The sequence below is a fragment of the Nerophis lumbriciformis genome, linkage group LG08 (genome assembly GCF_033978685.3).
Source record: "Nerophis lumbriciformis linkage group LG08, RoL_Nlum_v2.1, whole genome shotgun sequence".
Lineage (NCBI taxonomy): Eukaryota > Metazoa > Chordata > Actinopteri > Syngnathiformes > Syngnathidae > Nerophis > Nerophis lumbriciformis.
Genome location: NC_084555.2, coordinates 30,957,501 through 30,975,422, shown reverse-complemented (window position 1 = coordinate 30,975,422; position 17,922 = coordinate 30,957,501). Strand labels below are relative to the sequence as shown.

The following is a 17,922-nucleotide window of genomic DNA, read 5'->3' as shown; positions in this document are numbered from 1 at the left end:
TCATATTTTAAAGGACTCATATGTAAGAATCTGGCCAGAAATGGTCCTGCAATCACGGTCAAAATTCTGTAGTCCCGTCCCCCTCTCCCTGACTGAGGTTGCCAGATACACAGCCGAATCCAGCTAGATCGACTGGGCTACTCCAAGGAACTTCAAACTTCCACTGCCTCTTACTACAGTGACGTGCGGTTACTGGAGGCGGGGCCTCACCTGCCATCATGGAAAGAAAAACAATGTAAAAAGAAAAAAAATCTATTAAATTGTTATATGTATTCAGTGATCATACTATAAAGTTATTTTCCATTTAACTTCACCAGTTTTAGATTATTTTTATTCAAAATCGCTGAATTTTCACATTTGCCGTTCAAATACTGAGAAGAGACGGTGCGGTGATCAGCAGCCAGTTGAGGCACGTCACTCAGTTGTGCCTCAACATGGATTGCGGATTTGGCTAACTGCTGGCCTGCTGTGCAGTGAGACCGTATTGCTATATGAATTTTATTATATATTTCCATAGTTTAGTTAGCTGAGGTATATAATGTACAGTGTATTTTGTCAACAACTGTATGTGTGTAAAGTATTTCTTGTGCTGAGCAATCATAAAACTGCTGCAAAGACGCACTGGCTGAGGCTCGCGTAATCCCGCCTCCTGGTGCCGGTTAATGCACCCACCGACTGGAGCGCCACACCAACCAAAGCCCACACCCAAACCCTCCACGTGCAAGACCGAATCCACCCAAAAAAAGTCACTTAACAAGAAGCCAAAAAGTGCAAAAACAACAATGCTCGCACCGGAGGAGCCGTGAACGACTGCAGGGACACAACATTAGGTACACCTGCAGACTGCAGCACGGATTTCATATTTCATTCATTCACAACTCCTCCAACACCAACACCACTGTTCCCGCACTTATAAGTAAAGGTAAGACCATAATAACGTTTTTTTTTTTATTAAATGTGATTTTTTGTGTGCTACAGTTTGTATGTGTAAAGGTAAAGTTAAGTTAAAGTACCAATGATTGTCACACACACACACGAGGTGTGGTGAAATTTGTCCTCTGCATTTGACCCATCCCTTGATCACCCCCTGGGAGGTGAGGGGAGCAGTGGGCAGCAGCGGCGCCGCGCCCGGGAATAATTTTTGGTGATTTAACCCCCAATTCCAACCCTTGATGCTGAGTGCCAAGCAGGGAAGAATGCTGGTATGAGCTTTTAAACATAACCCGTTAACTGCTGCCAATCAAATGGTGAATAAGATACTCTTTAGGGTTCATATGTTTGTAAATCTGACTGTGATGAAGTCAGTGCCTCACCAGCCATGAACCTCACCGCACGTCACTGTCTTACTAGGGGTTCAGGTGCTGGGACCATAACAACTGAATAGACAAGCATTTTGTCAATATCAAATCTCTAACCAACACATTTTACAAATGCGTACAATATGCGTACAATATCATAACAAATGGCAATCATATGGTTATTGTCAGTACTATCAGAAAATAAAAACTATAAATGAACTACGACCAACGCGCGCAATGGTTATACTGGTGAAAATAAGTAGAGCATGCTTAGCAGCCTAATGTATGCCCAAAACTAAAGAGGAGACATTTTACCAAGGTATACCTGTTTCAAATGTTTCAGATTGTCATATAACTTGCTACATGTAGTCCACAATATGCAAACACAAATGAGGAATTATTCTATCATGTGATTTGGCTGTCTCCTTACGTTTCACATTGCCATGACAGCCATGGTCATGTTGGAATCAATTTCCTCAACATATCAGCGTATTGAGAACAAAATAGGCACTGACTCTACCCATATCCACATAGGTTTCCATCCATCCATCCATTTTCTACCGCTTATTCCCTTTGGGGTCGCGGGGGGCGCTGGAGCCTATCTCAGCTACAATCGGGCGGAAGGCGGGGTACACCCTGGACAAGTCGCCAACTCATCGCAGGGCCAGCACAGATAGACAGACAACATTCACACTCACATTCACACACTAGGGCCAATTTAGTGTTGCCAATCAACCTATCCCCAGGTGCATGTCTTTGGAGGTGGGAGGAAGCCGGAGTACCCGGAGGGAACCCACGCAGTCACGGGGAGAACATGCAAACTCCACACAGAAAGATCCCGAGGCCGGGATTGAACTCACGACTACTCAGGACCTTCGTATTGTGAGGCAGATGCACTAACCCCTCTTTCCACCGGGCTGCCCCACATAGGTTTGATTTGTCAAAAATATATTTTACCCTGTCAGTTAGATGACACATCGACATACAGGCTAACGGGCATATATTTCCCCCGTTAGCCTGTATGTCGATGTGTCATCTCCCAGACTAGCATGCTAAGCATTACACTAGGAGCTAAACCATACTTGCCAACCCTCCCGAATGTTCCGGGAGACTCCCGAAATTCAGCGCCTCTCCAGAAAATCTCCCGATTTTAAGCAGGAGCTAGAAGCCACGCCCCCTCCAGCTCCATGCGGACCTGAGTGAGGACAGCCTTTTTTCATGACGGGAGGACAACAGGGTGACAAGAACTAAATCATCCAGACTAGAGATAAATTGTATTATTATGTTTATCTTACCTAAAAATAAATATATTTATTAATTTAAAAAAAAACTATATACCCGGTACATGTTTACTATATTTTGCTAAAAACATCAAAATTAATTGTATTTTTAATTGTATTTTTTCCTGACTCCTTATTACATCCAGCCATATAATTATACATTAAAATAAACATATTTGAAATAATTGATTTTAAATTATCATAATAATTCATTTAAAATTACCATATTTAATTATTAAAATAATTGCTTGTTTATCAACAACTTTAGCATTTTATTCATTAGATTTTGAAGCTCTCAGAAGCCAAGTTATGTTATATTCCTTAATATTTATTTATGCAAGTTTGAAGTATCAGTTATCTAAACACAGTTTTTATTTGCATATTTTCAGGATGTAGATATATATATGTATATATATATATATATATATATATATATATATATATATATATATATATATATATGAAATACTTGACTTGGTGAATTCTAGCTGTCAATATACTCCTCCCCTCTTAACCACGCCCCCAACCACGCCCCACCCTACACCGACCACGCCCCCACCTCCCGAAATCGAAGGTCTCAAGGTTGGCAAGTATGAGCTAAACACCATCACACTAAGCATTCGTTGCACGAACATACTAGATTTGTTAGACAAGATCATAGACTGTATTGGACAATATAGTTTCCATACAAAATGTCCATTTCCATTTATTGCAAGCAATAAGAAAACGTAAATGCCTTACTTACCTATCAAGGAGAAAATGAGCAAGTTTGGCGTCAGATGAAAAAATCTTCTCCGCCTTCAATCGTCTCCATCTTTCAAAGGCATCCCCAATACAAATCCTGGTTTTGTTCCTGGATTTGTCATGAATAAGATGAGAATCGCAACGAGGCCTGTTAGATTTACCAAGGTCTGACATGTTTAGTAACTTTACCAGTAGCAGTAGCTAAACGAAGGTGGTGGTGCGTAACTGGCAACCTGGATGTAACACACTCACAAACTTTCTAATTGGTTAAAACGGTGGAGGGCGGGACATCGAAATGAAAACAATACCAAGATTTCGGGGCTGTAAATCTAATTTTGAAATGAGCATATCCCGGCTGAACTACCGTTATCAGTTATAAAGATATTCGAAAAGAACATGATTTGTTAATGCCTTTTGACATATCAGGATCATTTAATGATGACTTGACATTAAATTATTACATATGGCTCCTTTTAAAGACACATTTTCTATGCTAGCTCTCTAGGGTTGCGCCTTACAGACAATATATGATATAAATGACATACATTTGACCGATGATAAAACTTTTAATACTATCGGTATATCGTGACATTGCATGTTGATGACACATAAAAAAAAAACTGCGAAATGATCAGGAGTCAAAAGAAACATTTTGTTAAGTAGCCTACTTAAGAATATCACAATATTGCATTCACATTTATATATTATGCAAATTGTATTTATTTTTGTTATATTTTTATACACAAAGTATTATAGATGTATTATTTGTAGGCCATATGTTCCCTCCGGGTACTCCGGCTTCCTCCCACCTCCAAAGACATGCACCTGGGGATAGGTTGATTGGCAATATTAAATTGGCCCTAGTCACTAGGGCCAATTCACACACTAGGGCCTAGTGTGTGAATGTGAGTGTGAATGTTGTCTGTCTATCTGTGTTGGCCCTGTGATGAGGTGGCGACTTGTCCAGGGTGTACACCGCCTTCCACCCGAATGCAGCTGAGATAGGCTCCAGCACCCCCCGCGACCCCAATAGAGACAAGCGGTAGAAAATGGATGGATGGATGGATGTTTTTCTTTATTGTGCTTGTGTGGAAATGTCCAATCAAGTTGATTTGCATGGCGGTAACTTAAATTTTTATTGTGCCAAAAATTGTTTTAGATGTGAGAACATTTAAATGAATGTGGAAATTCTTGGTAAACATAGTTTCATTATTAAATGGATTTATAATGGAATGTTTACAATGAAAACATAACCCATGTGATATTATGATAAATATTTTTTGAATATTTCCCACAACATTTGTGAAAATGTTGATTATTCAAATCCAAATATTATCTTATATGTGCAGTGATTATTTCCTTGATGAAAACAGTTAACTTTTGAAAAAAAATCTCTAAAAGGAACATAAGAACGTGCCAGTCTTTTGAATGGCTCTTTCAGAGATTAATTTACCGCAATCATGTCAGGAGCAAATTAACAGCAATAAATGAGGGTATGTATTCCAGTATATGATGTACATTTTATAGGAATTGTTACAGACTTAGTGTGGATGAGACTTGTTTTCTGCACACAAAAAAATCTATTTTTGGAGAAAGTAAAATGATATACGTATTTAAATCAGGACATACACATCACGTCACACATTCTGGAACATAGGAGCAGTTATGATAAGAAAAACAAGTCCTATGAAATGGGCACAAACATTTTATAAACACTTTCATTTCCCGGGAAATAACCCAGCACAGGTCAAAGCTTGTTGCGTTTGTAAGTGTACATGTGCTGTTGAATGAAAACTACATCAACTGCACTTGCAGCAGTGCACACAAGCCAAGTTGGAAATCCCCCATGAAAGCCCCCAAACAAGGTGAATATGTAACCAACACACCGTGGAAAAAGTCCCTCTGCAAGTCTGGATTTTGGGTTAAAGCGATTACAAGCCAGGAAGATGACGGTCTAAGGTTTGAAGGTTTGTTCAAGATACGACACCATGTGAACAATGTAATGCAGTAAATGAGGCCGTTTGTTTTTGAGCTCTCTATTAAATCAAGTAGTCGGGTAATCTCTGAGACATAGTGCCATGCATCAGTCATTCCTGTTCCAACTACTTCTATCAGCTCCAACTGGACTGAAGCCCAGAAGTCGTCACCCCTGCCAGGACAACAAGTCCATATAAGGGCGGAAAGTGAGGCCGGGGTACTTTTCCAGGAGACACAAGTGTTCCTGCTGGCTTCATTGACTTGTGGACATTTCTGATAAACACATACAATAAATACAGCAATGTTATAGTAAGCTACTTCCACAATGCAGGCCCATTCGGATTTTTTTTTGCCCTTGTGTGACCCTTATCGTATTTTTTTTTTTTTTGTCCTGTCCAGCTTCTCAGGCAAATCATATAGTTGATGTAGATGCCCATATCGGCTGTTCAGATTTACCTTACAAAAGAGAAGTGCAGGATACTTCTCTTGTTGCCTTATTTGTATTTGACTTTATTAAATGTATTTATATTATCATTTGGTGCAGCCGGGCCGGAGCAGGAAGGGATAGAAAGAGAAAAAAAGGACGACAGAGGGGAAAATTGCGGGGACAAGAGGGGGATTAGACAGAGAGACAACAACAGCAAACACAACAACAACAACAACAACCTCAGCAAATAGGATATGTACAAATATGATGGTAAAAGTGATAGCAAAGAAGCAGTTAGTGAAATAAATATAAATACAGAAATGACAATGAAAGCTGAGATAGGCTCCAGCGCCCCCCGCAACCCCGAAAGGAATAAGCGGTAGATAATTTGTTTGAAGTATTTATTTCAAACCTGCACAATACAACAACACACATTTTTTTTTTTTTACATTTTGGCAGAGACATTTATGCATGGCTTGAAAAGGGGTTGGATGAAGCAATTGCTTATAATATCCCAACCCCTCTCACTCACTCCCTATTTAACATAAACAATATAATACAATACGAAGGTCCTGAGTAGTCTTGGGTTCAATCCCGGGCTCGGGATCTTTCTGTGTGGAGTTTGCATGTTCTCCCCGTGACTGCGTGGGTTCCCTCCGGGTACTCCGGCTTCCTCCCACCTCCAAAGACATGCACCTGGGGATAGGTTGATTGGCAACACTAAATTGGCCCTAGTGTGTGAATGTGAGTGTGAATGTTGTCTGTCTATCTGTGTTGGCCCTGCGATGAGGTGGCGACTTGTCCAGGGTGTACCCCGCCTTCCGCCCGATTGTAGCTGAGATAGGCTCCAGCGCCCCCCGCGACCCCTAAAAGGGAATAAGCGGTAGAAAATGGATGGATGAATATAATACAAGAACAATACTATACAAACAAAAACAAGAAAAACTCCTATACACTAACAATACAATAGTACCACTGTTACTATGGGACAAGACAAGACGAGACAAAACACACACACACACACACACACACACACACACACACACACACACACACACACACACACACACACACACACACACACACACACACACACACACACAGGCCCAAACACTCTCTGACCATACACCTCTCTCCCATCGCTCTGTGCTGAGGGCATCACTCTCTTTCCTCCTCGTACTTCTTCAGTACTTCTTTTTTAAACAGTCTTTTAAATGTAATCATGTTAGAACAGGTTTTTAACTCTTCCCCTAAGTTGTTCCACAGACTGACTCCACGCACTGAAATGCACATTGATTTTAAAGTTGTTCTAAATTTAGGCAAATGTAATTTGTTGTTTCCTCTTAGACTGTAACTATGGTGAGCATCTCTATCCTGTAATAGGTTTTGTATATTGGATGGTAGAGAGTTTTGGGATGCCCTAAACATAATTTGAGCAGTTTTAAAGTTGATTACATCGTACAGTTTAAGTTGCTTTAACTCCATGAATAGTGGATTTGAATGATGTAAGTAGTGAACATTGGACACAATCCTAATGGCCTTTTTCTGTAGAGTGACTAAAGGCTGTAGATGAGATTTATAACAATAAATAATAATGGATGGATGGATGACAATGAACAATATTCACTACAAATCGGGTTTTGAACGTAGGGTGAACAGTACAATTCCGACTTTTTTACCCTTTTTACATGTGGTCATGCATTCGAAATGTGCATTCATACGACCATGCGTCCAGGGCTGCACCTCCCTTTAACCCAGCGGTGTCAAACATACGGCCCGCGGTTCGCAAGATGAGTTTGCTAAGTATAAAAATTAGCTGCAATTTTTCATGGGAGAAACTGCTGTTTAAAAAAAATCCACTGGGTGACACAATAGCAATTCTGTTAGGCAAGCAAGCAAGTATGCAAAGGAAGAGGTAAACATTAAGCGTGGCTGCGGCTCCTCCCCTTCAACATAAATGAAACCAGCTGTTTTATGTCATCTCCTTCGAACATATCGTGCTTTGGCACTCATTGCTTCAAAATGTCTCTGTCAAAAAGAGAATCGTGGACTCACAGTGTAATTCAAACCTCTTGAATAGAGTCCGTTTTCAACCAATGTCTGGAGACATGGAAAGTGACTAATTTTATTGGTTCCCTATCAAGCAGGCAAACGTCGCTCTTCCTCTGTTGTTGTTGTTGTTGTTGTTGTTCCGGGTCACTCACAGGCAGGATACAGAAAAGAGACGCTGCTCATGTGCAATCTACCATACATCCAAACATTGAACGGAGAATAGAGAAAATTGTTTTCCACTTGCTGTTTAATTTCCTATTTTCGATTTTCACACACGTTAAAAAATTGCAATAATGGGTAACGATCCATTTACGTTGTTTTTGTTACTGATAATCAAACCAAAAAACCTAGAAAGTTGATTTTTATGTTAGATTATTTTTCTATTACAGGCATATGATACCGAGAAAAGTTTTTATTATTGATCAACGATTTAATATTTTGTTCAATCCCAGATAGGCTGTGACTTAAAGTTTAAATTGCTTTGTATTTACACTGAGACAAAGTATGTACGTTCATTGTGTCCTTTGTTGTGTGTTTGAAACTGCACCTATTGTTTTCTTTAGAATTTTCAACTAACTTCAAGCGTTTTGTCAAGAGGATTATTAGTGATATGCACATTTTTAGAATGTGCTTTGTTGGGTTACAACCCAGCGCGTCCAAGAATCCGGCCAGAGGACAAAACAGAAGAAGTCGCAGAATCTAAAAGTTAAGTGTTTATTCAGATTGTTGGAGCCAAAATTCCTTATTTATTTATATTGTTTTTATTTAATTTTTTCTAATTAATTGTTGGGTTCAGCATGTTTACTTTCCTTTTCGGCAGATTGCTCCGCCCACTTCCTGTTAAGAACCAGGAAGTGTTGACAGGGAGGGGACTGTTGCTATGGTGCGGTTACCATGGTAGCCTCCATAAATTGGGTTCAGGTGTGAGCATGGGGGGCGATTGGAGGACAAACAGTTTTCGACCGTGTGGTGTCGTGTGGTGTCTTGTCGTGACTTGTGGTGACAATGCTGTTATAATGTGCCATTCAAGGTTAGCATACTTTGTTATACAACTTACATTTGATTTAATTTAGATAGCTTATAATAAACGGATTGTCATATCCAAACACAGTTCTACAGTACTGGACATTCTATCATTTACACGCGTCAAACTGGTCAACACAGTCGCCCTCGGTACCAGCCCAAAGGTAAGGGCTGTACAATAAGTCGAAAACTTTAGTCTTCGTTTTGGAAAAGGACTAAGTTTGAATGTCAGTAAGACACACAGTGGACACTTCATTAGGAACAGGAAGTAATTAGATTGCATCAACGCGCAGTGTGTGCACCTGGAGCGCACGCCGGGACGGTGTTCAGCCACAGGCCGGGCTGTTTCACCTCGATTGGACCAGGAGAAGAGCCAGACAGCAGACGGGATCGTCGTTTGGGGCCAGGAGCAACGCAGCGACAGGCAGACGGAGGACGCCGCGCTGATCGAAACGGAGGACGTCGCGCTGATCGAACAACAGCATCACCGCGGGCCTCGCCGTTTGGAGCGACAGCTGAGCAGCGCTAGGACGCGCAACGCTGTTTGAAGTTGTGTACTCTTTTTGAAGATACTGAACTCTTTTCGAAGACAATCTTTTGAAGAACAACATAAAGGTATGTAGCGCGCTACACGGGTTAATATACTGTATGGCCATATAATAGTGTGTGCACACAAAGACAGAAACAAAAAACCCAATGCATTGGTGGTTAATATTCATTGTTATTTAACCCGTTCGTGGGTACATTTCTATGAGGTCTTGTGCATGATTGCAACCCGTTCGTGGGTACATTTCAATTACAAGGTGGTGTTTATGATTCCTTGTGCAAGCCCGTTCGTGGGTGAGGTTTGGTTTGAACAAATGCAAATGAATAATTGCGGGTTTTGATTTTTGGTGTTTTGACTGACATTAACAAGGTTTCCATATATTTGATCTGATTTTGAATTGTGGGTTGTGTACAATCATGGATCCTGGAAAAGGCAAACATGATCATGCGTTAATGGAGGAGTTAAAATTAACGCATTCAATTGGTGACACAATCAAAGGTCAAATGGAACCCTCACAGGCTGAATTGTCAGAAATGACTGAAAATCAGTCACAGCCCGCAGAGATGGAAAATCAGGTGGACACAAATCAAACATCTGTTGTTAAAAAACACACAGTGAAAATGACACCAAAAGCCCTAATGGAGAGAATTGAAACACTTCAGAAGGAGAGAAGATTCAAATTAAACAAGGCAAGCAACATGCAGAAACATATCATGGAGATGATGAAAAATGGAGAGGACAAAATGGAAGTGCAATGTGCTTTCACCAAATATCACAATGTTATAAAGGAAACTGCAAGTGCACACCAATCCCTCCTACCAATTCTACCTACAGAGGACCAAATCAAACATGACATATGGTACAAAGCCAAATTAATTAATGTACATGAATTTGTTGAGCATGTTAACACCTGGATAAAAGCGCCAACCCTGGAGGGTATTGAGGATTTAGAAAGTGAAATTAATCCAAATGACAGCATTTCTAATGTTATAAGTCACAAATCACATGGGAGTCACACACACTCTGGTTCTAGTCGGTCAAGCACCTCCTCAGCTCGCAGACAGGCAGAGGCCGAAAGGGCTGCCCTCGCTGTCCTCTCTGCAGCTCTAAAGGAAAAACATGCATTGGAAGAGGAGGAGGAAAAAATCAGAAAAAAAAGGAAATGATGGATCTGGATGCTCAATTGGCAGCTGCTAATGCAAAATTAGCAGTTTTAAAAGCTCCCAGCCTTCATGCTTCCTCCCATACAGCATCTGATGGCATGAGCTCCTACTTAAAGAGAACCAAGGAACCACCAGTCACTCTCAACCCCCAGGCTAAAGCACCAGTCACTCTCAACCCCCAGGCTAAAGACTATCAACCCCTCACACAGCAGCAATCAAGCCAAGCTTCACCACCACCTCCACCGCAGTCTATACACCATCCATCTGAGCAACAACAAATAACAGCATGGCAACTTCAATATAGGACACCACTTCCCATTCAACCACCCACCGTTTGGCAAGAGCAACAGTCCATGCTTTCACACCCTAAACCCATTCAGGTACCACTGCAACCACCACCTTCTGTACCAAAACAGCAGCAGGTCTCTTGGAATACAGTGCAGTACCATAGCCCTACAACCCACATGGACCCCCCTGTACAGCAATCAAGGCAAACTAACATTTCCCCTCCAATCAATGGCACCCCCACTTTATGTGATTTATTGCACAGGCAAAATGAGATTGCAACATTGCAAATGTCGTTGCAAACTTCTCATCTACTCCCACCAAGAGAGATTCCCTATTTTGACGGTGATCCATTACTGTACATAACCTTTGTCAGAGCATTTGTGCAATGCATTGAGAAGAACACAAGCAACAAAGGAGACTGTTTGTACTACCTGGAAATGTACACTAAGGGTCAACCTAAAGAACTGGTGCGTAGCTGTCAACACATGCCCTCAGAAAGAGGCTATGAGATGGCAAAGTATTTATTGGAAAAACACTTTGGTGACCAGTACCAGATAACAGCAGCTTACATGGAGAAAGTGTTTAACTGGCCTTTGGTAAAGTCTGAAGACGTACGAGCTCTGCAAGCCTACTCTCTTTACCTTCGAGCATGTTGCACTGCTATGGAAAACGTGCAGTACATGCAGGAACTTAATATGTCAGCTCACATGAAAACTGTGATCTCCAAGCTGCCGTACAGGCTGCGAGAAAGCTGGAGAGTCTCTGCATGCAACATTATAGAAAACCACCATCGCAGACCTCAGTTTTTAGACATTGTAGCATTCATTGAGCGACAGGTGAAAATTGTCTCTGACCCAGTCTTTGGAGACATCCAGAATGCACCACAGAGTACAGGAAGTAAACCTGTAAAAGGAATGAAATCACAAAGTCAACCCAAATTCAAAGGTAACAGTTTTGCCACAACCATTAATAAAGAAACCCCTGATGCGGAAGATCAAACCACATTTAAACCTGTTCCAAAGCAAAGTGCACCTGCTGGTACCACAAACGTCTGTGTTTGCTGCTTTAAAAATCATGCTCTTGACCAGTGTCCTCAGTTGGAGGAGAAGACCCACAGGGAGAAGATAACTTTCATAAGACAGAAAGGAATCTGTTTTGGGTGTCTTCATGTTGGACATCTTAGCAGGCATTGTGATAAGCGCTTGACCTGCAAGATATGCAAGCAAAACCATCTAAGTCTGCTTCATATTGGTCAGAAGGAAAGAGCAAGCAACATAATTCCAAACCAAAATAAGGCAAGGGGACTATCTGTGAGCAATGCACAAATATCTCTGCAAACATATGGACAAACGTGGGCTGGAAATGGAATTCTGTCAATTCTGCCTGTACAGATAAAGTCCAGCAAAGGACACACAGTCATACAAACTTATGCATTTCTGGATCCGGGCAGCACAGATACATTTTGTTCTGAAAGCTTGATGACAAAGCTCAATTTGAATGGAATAAAAACTAAAATCAGTCTCCTAACCATGGGCCCAAAAACATCAGTTTCCAGTTACATGCTGACAGACTTAGAGATTTCAAGCCTCACTGGACAACAGTTCTACGACCTTCCCAAAGTCTACACCCAAATAAGGATGCCTGTAACGACAAGTAACCTCATTAATGAAGAGGAGTTGGCTAAATGGCCATACTTGGATGGTATCACTCTTCCTCGTATTCAAGCCGACGTAGAGTTATTGATTGGGACCAATGCATCTAAACTGCTTGAACCCTGGGAAGTGGTCAACAGTTGTGGAAATGGACCGTATGCTGTTAAGACCCTATTGGGGTGGGTCATTAATGGCCTTCCTGACTACAGTGAGAAGAGGAGTAAGATTGGCTGCTCCACTACTACTGTCAACAGGATCTCCATGACAAAGCTGGAGGAGTTGCTGCACAATCAATATAACCATGATTTTAACGACAGGTCATCAGAAGACAAAGAAGAAATGTCTAGAGATGACATGAAGTTCATGAAGGTCATGACTGATTCGTGCAAGCTTCAAGATGGACACTACACTTTGGAACTGCCCTTTAAAAGGAAGGATGATGTGTCTCTTTCCAACAATCAGTGCGTTGCTAGGCAACGCATACTTGGTCTGAAAAGGAGGTTTGGGAAAGATGAAAGATATCACAGAGAATATACAACCTTTCTCAATGATGTAATCAGTAAAGGTTATGCAGAACGTGTTCCTGAAGAGCTAGTGGACCGTTCAGATGGGAAGGTGAGGTACATTCCACACCATGGGGTGTACCACCCCAAAAAAGGAACTCTGCGTGTGGTACTTGATTGTGGCGCAGAGTACAGAGGAAAATCTCTCAACAAGGAGCTTCTACAAGGCCCTTATCTCACCAGCAGCTTGTTAGGAGTCCTCACCAGATTCCGGCAAGAACCTGTAGCCTTGATGACCGACGTCAAAGCAATGTTCCATCAAGTCAATGTGGCACAGAAAGACAGAGATTTTCTAAGGTTCTTATGGTGGCCTGAAGGCGATGTATCCCAAGAACTGGTATAATATAGGATGACAGTGCATCTATTTGGGGCAGTGTCCTCTCCTAGTTGCGCTTGTTATGCCCTCCGAAAGACTGCAGAGGACAATCACAACAGTTTCACTCCCGATGTAGTCGACACAGTCAAGCAAAATTTCTACATGGATGATTGCCTCAAAAGTATGCCATTAGAAGAGGAGGCCGTTAAAATGGTCAAAGATTTGACTGACATTTGTCAGAAAGGAGGCTTCCATTTGACAAAGTGGATAAGCAACAATCGTGAAGTGCTGCTATCCATTCCTGAGGAAGATCGATCTAAAAATTTGCATGAATTGGATTTGGACAGAGACAAACTGCCGCTGGAAAGGGCTCTTGGACTTCAGTGGTGTGTGGAGACAGACACCTTCAAGTTCAAACTGGCACTCAAGAAACAGCCACATACTCGACGTGGGATTCTATCGATGGTCAGTTCAATCTATGATCCTTTAGGATTTCTCGCTCCGCTCACTCTCCCAGCCAAGTTCATACTACAAGACATGTGTAGACTGAACTATGGTTGGGATGATGACATTCACCCCACTCTCAAACAGCAGTGGACCAAATGGTTGAGAGATTTAGAAAGAGTGATGGAGTTCAAGGTTGAAAGGTGCCTCAAGCCGATAGAGTTTGGAGAATCCATCTATGGTCAATTGCACCACTTCTCTGATGCCAGTGAAAACGGATATGGCACTGTCACCTATCTGAAAGTATGTAACAAGTAACAAATCCCATGTGTCTTTCATGCTTGGCAAGGCCAGAGTTGCTCCCCTAAAGCAAGTGACCATTCCACGTCTAGAACTCACTGCAGCTGCTCTTGCGGTCCGTGTGGACACGATGATTAAAGCAGAAATACAGCTTCAACTGGTGAAGTCTTGCTTCTGGACTGATAGCACGTCCGTTTTGAAGTACATCAAAAACGAGGACAAGAGATTTCATACTTTTGTAGCAAACAGGATTTCTGCCATTCGCAAAACATCTGAAGTGACACAATGGCGGTACATTAATACCACTCAAAATCCTGCAGACAAAGCCTCAAGAGGAATTAAAGTGGATGAGTTACTGACTCACAAAGGATGGATAGAAGGCCCTGAGTTTCTGAAGAAACAAGAGGAAGAGTGGCCAGCTGATATGTTGGAGTATGGGATTGCAGTGGAGGACCCTGAGGTAAAAAGGGAGCTCAGCACCAATGTAGTTATTGTTGATACTCCAAGTGCTACTCACCAACTGATCACCTACTTCTCTGACTGGAAACGGTTGAAGAGGTCAGTTGCCTGGATACTGAAAATAAAAAGGACTCTACTGGAGATGAGTCAAAAGAGAAAACTATTAAGTGATGATGAAATAGATCAGGAAATAATGCACATTAAAGCTGCACTAGAAAACCAAACTCTAACACCAGACGATCTGTCAAGAGCTGAGACAGCCATCATCCGCTTCACTCAAGAGCAAAGATTCCCACAGGAACTTGCTTTATTGAAATCTGGGAAGAGTAACGTGAAGAAAGACAGTTCTATTTACAAGCTGGACCCCATTCTGGAAAACTGTTTGCTCAGAGTAGGAGGGAGATTGAGTAAAGCAGCAATGTCAGAGGATTCTAAACATCCCATTATCCTTGCAAAAGATCTCCATATCTCCGCTCTGATACTAAAACACATCCATGAACAACTGGGCCATGGTGAGAGAAACCACGTACTCTCCAGGCTAAGAAGGAAATATTGGATCACAAGTGCTAATGCAGCCACCAGAAAAATCATTTCAAACTGTGTCTTCTGTAAACGCCATAGAGGCCAATTGGGCGAACAGAAGATGTCAGACCTACCTGTAGAGAGGATTGCTGCCGACCTACCTCCATTTACCATCGTTGGAGTTGATTATTTCGGCCCGGTTGAGGTCAAGAGAGGTCGTTCATTGGAAAAGCGATATGGGGTTATCTTTACCTGTATGGCATGTAGAGCAGTCCATTTGGAAGTCGCCTACTCATTGGATACAGATTCTTGTATAAATGCTCTACGCAGGTTCATTTGTAGAAGAGGACCAGTCTCTCATTTAAGGTCTGACAATGGAACCAATTTTGTTGGTGCTGAAAGGGAGTTGAGAGAAGCACTCGCTGCTCTAAATCACAGCAAAGTACAGTCAGCATTTCTGGAGGAAGGAACACAGTGGAGCTTCAACCCACCAACAGCCTCTCACCATGGAGGTGCATGGGAGCGCTTGGTCAGAATGATCCGACGAACATTGACATCAGTTCTACGACAGCAAACTCTGAATGACGAAGGATTTCAAACGGTGCTGTGTGAAGTCGAAGCGATCCTGAATGACTGCCCCATAACAAGGTTGTCTGGGGATCCCAATGATCTAGAAGCCCTCACTCCCAATCACATTCTGACCATGAAAGGAACACCAATTTTACCACCTGGATTATTTGAAAAATCAGACCTCTATCTCAAACGAAGATGGAGACAAGTCCAATACATCTCTGACCTATTCTGGAAACGCTGGTTAAGAGAGTACTTACCTTTGCTACAGGAGCGGCAGAGGTGGAGCAAACAGAGAAGAAGTCTCGTCCCAAATGACATTGTACTCATTGCAGACAATACCGCTCCACGTGGCTCTTGGTTACTTGGAAGAGTCATGGAGACTTATCCAGATAAAAAAGGATTGCTGCGTTCTGCTAAAATCAAAACTAAAACAAGCACACTGGACAGACCAGTTACAAAAATTTGCTTGCTGCAAGAAGCTGAAGTGTAATAAAAATTAAAAATAAAAACACATTCAAAAATGATTATTATTTGTTCATATTTATGGCTCCATTGTTATTTATTTTGAATTGTTCATGGCATCCTGCCCTTCTCAATTGGGGGCCGGAGTGTTGGAGCCAAAATTCCTTATTTGTTTATATTGTTTTTATTTTATTTTTTTCTAATTAATTGTTGGGTTCAGCATGTTTACTTTCCTTTTCGGCAGATTGCTCCGCCCACTTCCTGTTAAGAACCAGGAAGTGTTGACAGGGAGGGGACTGTTGCTATGGTGCGGTTACCATGGTAGCCTCCATAAATTGGGTTCAGGTGTGAGCATGGGGGGCGATTGGAGGACAAACAGTTTTCGACCGTGTGGTGTCGTGTGGTGTCTTGTCGTGACTTGTGGTGACAATGCTGTTATAATGTGCCATTCAAGGTTAGCATACTTTGTTATACAACTTACATTTGATTTAATTTAGATAGCTTATAATAAACGGATTGTCATATCCAAACACAGTTCTACAGTACTGGACATTCTATCATTTACACGCGTCAAACTGGTCAACACAGTCGCCCTCGGTACCAGCCCAAAGGAAAGGGCTGTACACAGATATCTGGGCGATTTACAAAGATCAACAACATGTCAACACATGGGCGATCTAAGCGAAATGGCATGATTCGTGTTTTTATTCATTCAGATAGGCGGTGTCTTTTGCAATGTGTCAGTTACTGTAAAAGTACTGCGTTCACCAGAAGATTTTATCTGTGGCTGTTAGAAGAAGAACATCTGCGTGCCCCTCTGTATGACCCGTGACTTGCACAGGATGTGGTGTTTTTCTGCAAGAGCTAAACACGTACAGGATGCGCTGCTTCTCTGCATGAACAGATACGTTTTGATTATGCAGTATGTTAGCCACACAAGCTGTAGATAATGAATGAGGCAATATTATAACAATATTCTTCAGCTTGGTCTATTTTTGGCCAGAGTAAAACAAAAAACAATCTGAAGTTGTCTTTATTTTTAAGTTATAACACTAAATTGGCCCTACTGTGTGAATGTGAGTGTGAATGTTGTCTGTCTATCTGTGTTGGCCCTGCGATGAGGTAGCGACTTGTCCAGGGTGTACCCCGCCTTCCGCCTTAATGCAGCTGAGATAGGCTCCAGCACCCCCCACAACCCCGAAAGGGACAAGCGGTAGAAAATGGATGGATGGATGCCATGATTTTACCAGTCCGGCTGTCATGATCCATTGCCCGGGTCATGTTATGTTTAGTTTGTTTCGGCAGCTTAGTTGTTGTTTATTTCTGTTTCAGCACCCTCGTTAGTTTTCTTAGTTTCCTTGGGTGCTGATTTTCTTCACCTGCCTCTGATTAGTGGTCGGGACGCTCACCTGCTCCGGGTCACTAATCAGAGAGCTATTTATTCTTGCCTCGCGCCACATGCTGTCTGGCAGTCTCGCTCGCTTCATGCGGCACTTTGCGTTTGGTAATTACTTCTTGTGAGTTTATGTTTGCTAACCACTTGGTACTAGCCTCTTGCTTGTTCAAGTATTAAGCTTTGCAGCAGTTTCCTGTGCCATCAGCACGTCTGCCTTTTTGTGTTTTTGCCCTTGCTTATTGTGAATAAATAAGCATCTTACCTGCACGCTGCTTTCTTGCCGTCCTTTCTGCATCTTGGGGACACAACAACCGCAACCATGCGACCAGAACGTAACACCGGCGGCCCACACGGGAGTAGATTTTCCTCCATGAGGCCACTGGGTTAAAATTAGTTCAACACCCCAGTTTGGGAATGGGGGCCCTGTTTTGAGGCA

At 42.0% G+C, this 17,922-nt stretch overlaps 1 long non-coding RNA gene across 1 annotated transcript in view; it reads right to left on the bottom strand.

Moving 5' to 3' along the window:
* Positions 1–6,121: 6,121 nt before the first annotated feature.
* LOC133611289 (uncharacterized) overlaps positions 6,122–17,922 on the bottom strand; it is a 13,188-nt gene continuing 1,387 nt past the window's right edge. The window contains exon 3 of the long non-coding RNA XR_009815976.2: positions 6,122–6,592. This is a non-coding gene — a long non-coding RNA (uncharacterized lncRNA). The remainder of the gene's footprint in view (positions 6,593–17,922) is intronic.